Source organism: Lathyrus oleraceus, chromosome 6 (genome assembly GCF_024323335.1).
Source record: "Lathyrus oleraceus cultivar Zhongwan6 chromosome 6, CAAS_Psat_ZW6_1.0, whole genome shotgun sequence".
Classification (NCBI taxonomy): domain Eukaryota; kingdom Viridiplantae; phylum Streptophyta; class Magnoliopsida; order Fabales; family Fabaceae; genus Lathyrus; species Lathyrus oleraceus.
Window position 1 is genome coordinate 43,938,510 of NC_066584.1, and position 8,974 is coordinate 43,947,483.

Consider the following 8,974-nt stretch of genomic DNA (forward strand, 5'->3'; position numbering starts at 1 on the left):
CACATTGCTTTAAGCATGCCTTGTCATATGTTTGCATCTTATCCATTCACACATTTTAAGGGTGATTTCATGTGGGGTCATTTAATTATTTCTTTTGGTTTCCAAAGAAAACTTGATATTTGCTTAGGTTTAAAAAAATTTATAAAAAATTATTCACAAGTTTGGTAAATGATTTTGAATATGTAAGTTTAATCATACATCTTTTAAGAAGGTATTCCTAACTTTGCATCCAAATAAGATTTAATTTACATTTAGATTGTTTGCTTTGAATAATGTTTGAATTTGTTGAAAAGTCAACTTGATTTTAGAACTTATTTATTTACATAAACGCATTACTAATACAAAAAAAAAATCAAAATGAATTTGTTTGATTTGATACACATAAGACAAAAGTAATACAACATGTATATTTCTCTTTACATTCCAAACATTGCAAAGAATTAAAAAAGATAATTAAAAAAAACACCAGGGCCCGTGCACCCTTTGTTTTACTTACATCATGCTCATCATTATGCATCATTCTTGTGTCTTCATCCTTTATACACATCACAATCACCATCACCATATGATGTAAAAGGACAACCAAAGAGATCTACCATAAGCATACTATACCATACCACCATAACTTAGCAAAACAAAAAATGCAAAAGGATCATGTTTGATCATCATCAACACTTAACAACATACCATCACCGTCATCTTGTAACAAACACTCAACCATATACATTATCACATCATACATCAATTTAAGATAGCACAAATTAAACCAAAACTCAACATGCAAGGCAAACATGTGAAATCCTACCATTCTATCATACACAAGAGCATACATAGAAACACAAAAACTGTTACAGCAAAATATCTCAGCAAAATAAGGACACAAACGCGTCTCACTTTCACTCACAAAACAATCCCATAAAATCAGGGATTCACACAATACCTTTCCAATGGATTGATTCCAAAATCACCAGCTCATCATTTTCAACAAAGTTTCACACGAGTAAACCTAGAAATGTCTAAATTCCCACATGTATCTCACCTTGACCTCACTCCTTATTAACTCCCTATAAATAGAGTATATTGTGCTATTTACAAAAGATGATAATTACCCTACTGTTACCCTACTAAAATCCACCCTCAACCTTTTTAAAGCTTTTTTTTAAACCTTATCAAAGATCACATCAGAGTTATATGCAAGGTGAGCTTGGCCACACATTATACACTCACTAAATACAACAACATTAGCATAAAATTAATTAAAACAACAAAAGAAATATGAGTAGAAGGGAAGCTAACGTCTAAGCATTATTAGAAAAGGATTCTTGTTGGTTACATACCTCCATTGAGAGTAGACAAGCCAATGTTTAGCCCTTAGAACGTGATCTAAACACTTGTTCATTAAAAAACACAAACCAACAAACCGCAACCTTCCCCCCGAACTACGAAGCTCTGAGTTCCTCATTGTACTCGAGGATACGTAGGAGCGAGACCCAAAATCTCGTCAAACACCCTAATAAAAACATTTTTGCGACCCCTTTTCTTTTACATTTTTATCACACGAAGAAAATAATTGACATAAGCTAACATTCAATCACAAGTTTAACTAAAAGGTTCTCGTTGAGTACAATGGTCGTGAGGGGTGCTAATACATTCTCCTTACGTAATCAACTCCTGAACTCGGATTTGGTTGCAACGACCATTTTCATTCTTTAAGTGTTATCAATATTTTCCTTTTCCTTCATTATAAATAAAGTTTGATGACGACTCTATTTAAACACTTTATCTACGACCATTGAGAAAGATTGTATTTTTCAAGATGCGACACTATTCAGATTCTGAAGGCAAGGAATATGGAGTTAAAAAATATGAATATTTTGAACCCAAAGTTGCTTAACCTGAATTAGAAGTTGTTGCCTCTCAAGCACCTCTGAGGAAAAAAAGGCAAAGTTCTTCACATCCTAATGAATTAATTATGGAAGATAAAATTGAACCCATCAGAACCATATATTCTTCCAAACCATATGATGAAATGCTTTTGGTATTCGTGTCTTTAATATAACCTACCTCCATTGATGAAGCACTTCTAGACACTGACCAGATTCTAGCTATGTAATAAATGCTAAATAAATTCTCTAGAAATAATGTATGGGACCTTGTGCCTAGACCCAAATGAACATGTGTGATTGGAACCAAATGGGTCTTCAAAAACAAGTTGAATGAGAAAGGGGAAATGGTAAGAAACAAAGCTAGATTGGTTGCACGAGGCTATACTCAACAAGAGGGAATTGACTGTATTGATACCTTTGTACTAGTGGTCAGGTTAGAGTCTATTTGTCTCTTAACTTCCTTTGTTATTAACCACAACATCACTCTTTATCAAATGGATGTTAAAAGTGAATTTTTGAATGGGTATATTACTAAAGAAGTGTATGCGCATCAACCTCTTGATTTTGAAAATCACAAAAATATAGATTTTGCTTACAAACTCAAGAAGTCCTTGTATGGTTTGAAACAAGCTCCTAGAGCGTGGTATGAAAGACTAAGCAGTTTTCTTTGGAAACATGATTTTACAAGAGGGAAAGTAGATACAACTTTATTTTGTAAAACATTCAAAAATGATATCTTGGTTATGCAAATTTATGTTGATGATATTATTTTTGGTTCTCCTAATGCTACTCTTTGCTAAGAATTCTCCGAGTATATGCAGACAAAATCTGAGATGAGTCTGATGGGAGAATTAAAGTTCTTTTTAGGGATTCAGATCAATCAAAATTCATAAGGGACATATATCCATCAAAGAAAATATACAAGGTAACATATGAAGAAGTTTGACTTGTCAAAATGTAAACTAGCCAAGACTCTAATGCATCCCACGTGCATTTTGGAGAAAGATGAAAGCAAAGAGGTAGATTAAAAAGTATATAGAGGTATCATTGGATCTCTCTATAATTGACTTCTTCTAGACCTGATATTTTATTTAACATATGTCTTTGTGCTAGATTCCAATCAGATCCTAGAAAAAACCCACTTAATTGATGTAAAAATGATCTTTAGATATCTGAAAGGTAATACTAATCTTGGTTTGTTTTATAGAAAATCCAAAGATTACAAGTTAGTAGGTTATTGTAATGTTGATTATGCTGGAGATAGACTAGAAAGGAAGATCACCAGTGGAAGCTATCAGTTTCTAGGTGACAATTTTATTTCTTGGTCCAGCAAAAGGCAATCAACAATAGCATTATCAACTACAAAAGCTGAATAAATTCCATCATTTGGTTACAACACTCATATTCTCTAGATGAAAATCCAACTAGAAGATTATCAGTTATATGAGAGTAGCATTCTTATTCTTTGTGATAATACTTCTGCAATTTGCTTATTAAAGAATCCTATTTTTCACTCAAGATCTAAACACATTGAAATCAAACATCTTTTTATAATGGATTATGTTATAAGGGTGTAATTAATTTAAAATTCATAGATATAGACCATCAATGGGTTGGCATTTGTACAAAAAACCCTGCTGAAGATATATTTGTTTTTATTCTGAAAAATATAAAAATGGAACTTTGTCCAGAATAAAACAAAATCTTTTCAAATGTGTAGCCTCTGGAGAGTAAAATCTGACTCTGAGATCTATTGGCTTTGAACCAGTTATCTCTCTGAAGTTAGGAGGCTCTCTTGGTCAGAAGGTCCAAAGTCATAACCCTTTTTGGGATTTTTTGTCTTATAGACTATGTGTTTTAAATATTAATGTGTAATCAAGCATTTTTGCACGGCTCTAAAGTAAGACAAATGTCATACATTAAAGTCATATAAAATAATTGATGTGACCCTTTGGGATATATTTATTGTTTCAAGAGAAAACATCTTCACTTACCTCCCCTTGTTAGTTTTTGTGTGATTTTAAAATACTTTATTTACTTTTTAAAAACTACTCTCTCTTGTCTTTTCAAATGTTTTTTTAATATTTTATATTAATGGCTTATGACAAGTGAGCTCTATTGTGTGTCTTGGTTTAATTGTTTTTACTGCTGCATGCATTGGTTCATGCTAAGTCTCTTCGTTTAGGCTTTCTCCTACTCCCTCTTATATATCATTTATCTTCTTCCTTCCTTCTCTATTAAACTCATATTTAAATCTTATATATTTTCATCTCACTTTGCACTTGCTAAAATTACCTTCAAAAACTTATGTCTTCCTTCACCCTTTCAAAATCTACAAAATGTCTTTTGTTTGTGGAGTAGCCTGCCCCCTCACTATTGTTTCTGAAAAATTTGTTGACTTCGACGAATTTTGAAATCATGGTTTGTATCTTCTAAGTCATGTTCGATCCCAAATGTGTGAATTACTTTAATATGCTTGAAGGATTCGTCTACCAAGTTCTCATTCGATAATTCTAGACATATGTGTCCCTCTTGCATATTAGACAAGATGCTTCTTGCATTAAGTCTAATATTTTTGGAATTCTAATTTCTACAACTCATGCTCTGATTGCTAACGCAATTGCATGTGAGGAAGTTGGGGTTCATATGGACATGTACCCAAGGATAAGTTTATTCCTTAAGATAACTACATATAATATCCTTGCTACCAAGAACAATCTGGTAAGTGTCTCCTTTCTTCTTCCCAAGGCGAAGATCTGGCATCAACTACTAGTGGCGTATATGGGTCGGTTTATGTTGGGTTTGGACAAACCCAATACTCAATCCATATAAGACACTCTGGTTTGGGTGAGGTAAAATAACCACTTATTACATCAATGGGCCGATTTGGTCAAACCCGTTAATTTTTGGGTTGGGTTGGGTTGCGGGTTGCCCAAATGATTTTTCAATTTTATTAATATTAAATGACTAAATGATAAGTCAACATATTTTTTTCATGAAAATTTCTCAATATTTTATCTACTTAAAAAAATTAGATAACTTATTTTTACTATCTTTTAGCATCATAAAATAAGAAATGATATCATCAACTAATAAAAATTATCATAAATTTGGATGACATAAAGTTGTATTAGCATCAAAATTACTAAAGAGTGAAACATTTAAATTAATTAAAATTATGGTTCACTAAAATAGTAAATGTTAAGAGACTAAAATTGCAACAAATAAGTTAATATTCATCAAAATCATTAAAATTACAATAATAAATGTTTGATTAATGGGTCATTGAGTTTTTGGGTTTGGCTTCGACTTTATCCGAAAACCCAATTTTTTTTAATGGTTTTTTAGTTTTGAAACCCATATCCACCAATTACCCGACCCAACCTACTTTTTTGAATTTTTTTGGTGGGTTTGACCAGCTTTGTGGGTTAACCCAACCCATGTACACCCCTATCAACTAATGGTGTCAAACTTTCAGCCACGAGAAGATACGCTGGAAACACTCATCTATGTTGACACGCATCTTATCCTCTTCATCTTGTCAATGACTAGGGTTAACCTTTCACTCACAATCTTCAACTTTTTGAGACAAAAGATGGTTGCCTCTCACGAGAGAGTATCTTATCTCATACCTTTTGAAAGGATTCTTTTTGAACTTTTCTTTCAACAATTTCGTTACTTCATTATATATAAAAAAAACACATGTTTTATTTTAAAACATGTTATAAATTTATTGAGTTTTTCTTTTTCCACTCTTATAATTCTCCGTCTTTCGAATCGTCGAACCGTCAACTTCATCCTATTTTATTTTACTTGTTAAATTTTTTGAGCACTTTCTTGAATTCTCTATAGAGAATCATTTTAATTTCTCCTCATTTGAGTTGAAAAATTATAAAGTATTGATTTGTTTTATTCTCTTTTGAGAACTAATAGAATTTTAACTTGTTTCAGAAATTATTTTGAGTGGTCAATTGACCGTTATTGAATTCTCTGAGAATTATTTGAATTTCTCATTGTTTGAGAAATTATTACAACTAGTCTATATATCAGATACTGCGAGTGATATTTATATCACATTTGACTAGTTTTTGAATCATTAGAGTGTGTATTTTTAGACAAATTATCTATTGTATAAGTAGTAATCATACAATAAAGAACTCTGTTGTTTTATCTTGGAGGCGACATGGTTCACTGACTACTTTGCATAACTTTGAGCAGTGCCACAAAATGTCTTAAAGAGAATGTACTGTTATGCGACTCATCCAGGTAATTTATTCTGTGACTATTTCCAAAATCCAAAAATAACAACATTAAGACGTTCGAAAAACTGTCATGACTATCAAATAAGTTATTGGTAATTTTGTGGTTGTTATCTCTAACATACCATTTAAGTTTGAGGGTTCTCACTTCCAACATTGGTAAGCTAAAATGAAAATTTTATTAACCACAAAAAAGGTTGCCCACTTTTTTATTGAGGATGTTCCTGTTGTTCCTTCTAGATCAACCGGACAAAATAATGGTAAGAAAATTGTGAAATCAGACGAAACTGTTAACTCGTCTAAATTAGACTTTGCTGCAAAAGTTAAAGCAAATGTTTACAACTCAGAAAAAGAAATATTCATATGTAAAGATAATGATTATCTTTGCAAAAACCACATTCTAAACGGTCTCGTTGATGATCTATATGATTACTATAGTAACTACGAGACTGTTAAACATGTATGGGAATCTCTATAACAGAAATATGATAATGAAGAAGTTGGAACAAATAAGTATGCTATTAGTCGCTACCTAAAATATCAGCGTTGGAGTTTAATTGCAATGATATATTTAATTGTAATGGGAGATTTTGAGAAATAATAGAGAAATATAGAAGAGGAAGAGGAATTGCTAGAACACGTTGCAGTTTTGGATTTTGATGTATTGTGTTCCTCTGTGGTTTTGAAAGCTTCTAAAGGAAAAATTGGGGAACCTAGGAACCATGATGGAAGAAGAAGAAGAAGAGAGTGGGGTTTTTGATGCGGTTTTGAGGATGTGGGAAGTTGAAATTTTGTATTGCTTTGATCATTGCCGCATTGCTATTGAATCCACCTTATAAGCAATTTTCAACAATTTTTTGGGTCATTTTCATTAAATTGTTGTTGTGGTGATACACATTAAACATTTTTTTGATGTTATATTATAGTTGTCTTTGCTATCGATTTGGGAAGAACATGAAGATATATATAATTTACTATTGTTTATTGAAAATTAAAAGATGATTCAAATATTGGTCGTAAAATTTGAAGTTTCTTTATTTTATTTTGTAGGCAACAATTTACTTTATTCTAGCAATTGGTGCTTTTGTGAACATTATTGCCTATGTTGTCACAAGACATCACTGCTTTCTCTATATTTTTCTTCTACAAAAACTTTTTTATTTGTAATTTCATCAACTAATGGTATATTGAAACTTATTTCAGGATAATGAAAGTTCCTTGAAAGATTGTGGTTATCATTTTGCATGTTCTCGTTGTATATTATCTCAGGTTATTTTCCAAATTCAATATGTGAATAATATAGTTGAAGTACTCTTTCTTAGTATTGATTTTTTGAAATATTTTTTTATACGATGCATGAGTTTAGAACATTGAAGATAAACAATGTATAAGATGGTATTTGGCATGGATGACGTGACACAAAATACATAGGTAGTTTTGGTGAAAAAAATAAAATATACCTTGAGTTACTTCCTTCTCCTCTTATCTCAATCAAATCATAATAACTTGAATGAGAATGTTTTGAATCTTCTGTAGTTTTTTAGGACATATGAAAGAGATGTTGATTTCTCATGTATATAATTTATTTTTTATATTATTAATAAAAAGAGACCTGATTTTTCCAACCCATGTAATTGATTTTTTAGAATGAGTGTTTGATGCACCTTTATTTTGAATTAGAATGTTACATAAAAATTACCACTAAATTCATAGCATGAAAGAAAGCAAGACAAAAGAACAAAAGAAAACATAAAAAATAGAGATAATAAAAAGAGACTTGGTTTTTCCAACCCATGTAATTGATTTTTCAGAATGAGTGTTTGATGCACCTTTATTTTGAATTAGAATGTCACATAAAAATTATCACTAAATTCATAGCATGAAAGAAAGCAAGACAAACGAACAAAAGAAAGCATGAAAAATATAGATAAAAAAACAATTAATGCTTTCAATGAGAGTTGAACTCATGACCTCCCGCTTACTAAACGGGTGCTCTAACCAACTGAGCTATGAAAGCTTCTTATTAAATTTTGAAATTTAAAATATATACTTATTTATTATTATGCATAACAAACGCCTAAAAGAAAGTAAATCACACTTTTTTAAACTGAATTTATCATACAACCTACTAGTTCAGATTTTAATTAATAAATATTAAATTGTCTTAATATTGATAAGTACTATAGATCAATCACATAAAGATCAAATTATTAATTAACCACTTTAAAATAATAACATAATTTTCTTTTGGAAGGAAACCGGCTACACCGTAAATATTGAAACATTATGTTATTATTTTAATATATGGATGAATTTAAAAATTCTCCAAGTCTAACATGATTTAGATAATATTCTTTGACTTCTTTACTTCATTATATAAGGAAAGCACATGTTTCATTCCAAAATACATCAAAAATTTATTTTGAGTTTTTTTTCCACTCATAATTTTGCGTCTTTCAAATTGTCGAAGCGTCAACTTCTGTCTGCTTCTTTTTACTCGTTGAATTTTTCGAGCACTTTCTTGAATTCTCTATAGAGATTTTTTTTTAATTTCTCATCATTTGAGTTGATAAATTATAAAGTATTAATTTTTTTTATTCTCTTTTGAGAATTAATTAAATTTAAACTTAATGGAGAAATTATTTTGAGTGGTCAAATGACCGTTATTGAATTCTCTTTGAGAATTATTTGAGTTTCTCATTGTTTGAGAAATTATTATGACTTATCTATATATTAGATACAGGTGATATTTATGTCATATTTGACTGATTTTTGAACTATTAGAGGGTGTATTTCTAGATCAATTAGATATCGTGCAAGTAGTAATCG

General features: G+C 30.6%; 1 non-coding gene and 1 pseudogene across 1 annotated transcript; one reads left to right on the forward strand and one right to left on the reverse strand.

Annotated features, from left to right (window-relative positions):
• The first annotated feature begins 6,725 nt into the window (after positions 1–6,725).
• LOC127093911 (uncharacterized) lies at positions 6,726–7,312 on the forward strand (annotated as a pseudogene).
• Positions 7,313–8,088: 776 nt separating this feature from the next.
• On the reverse strand, positions 8,089–8,162 carry TRNAT-AGU (transfer RNA threonine (anticodon AGU)). The gene has a single exon. It is a non-coding gene; the product is annotated as a tRNA-Thr (tRNA).
• Positions 8,163–8,974: the final 812 nt, after the last annotated feature.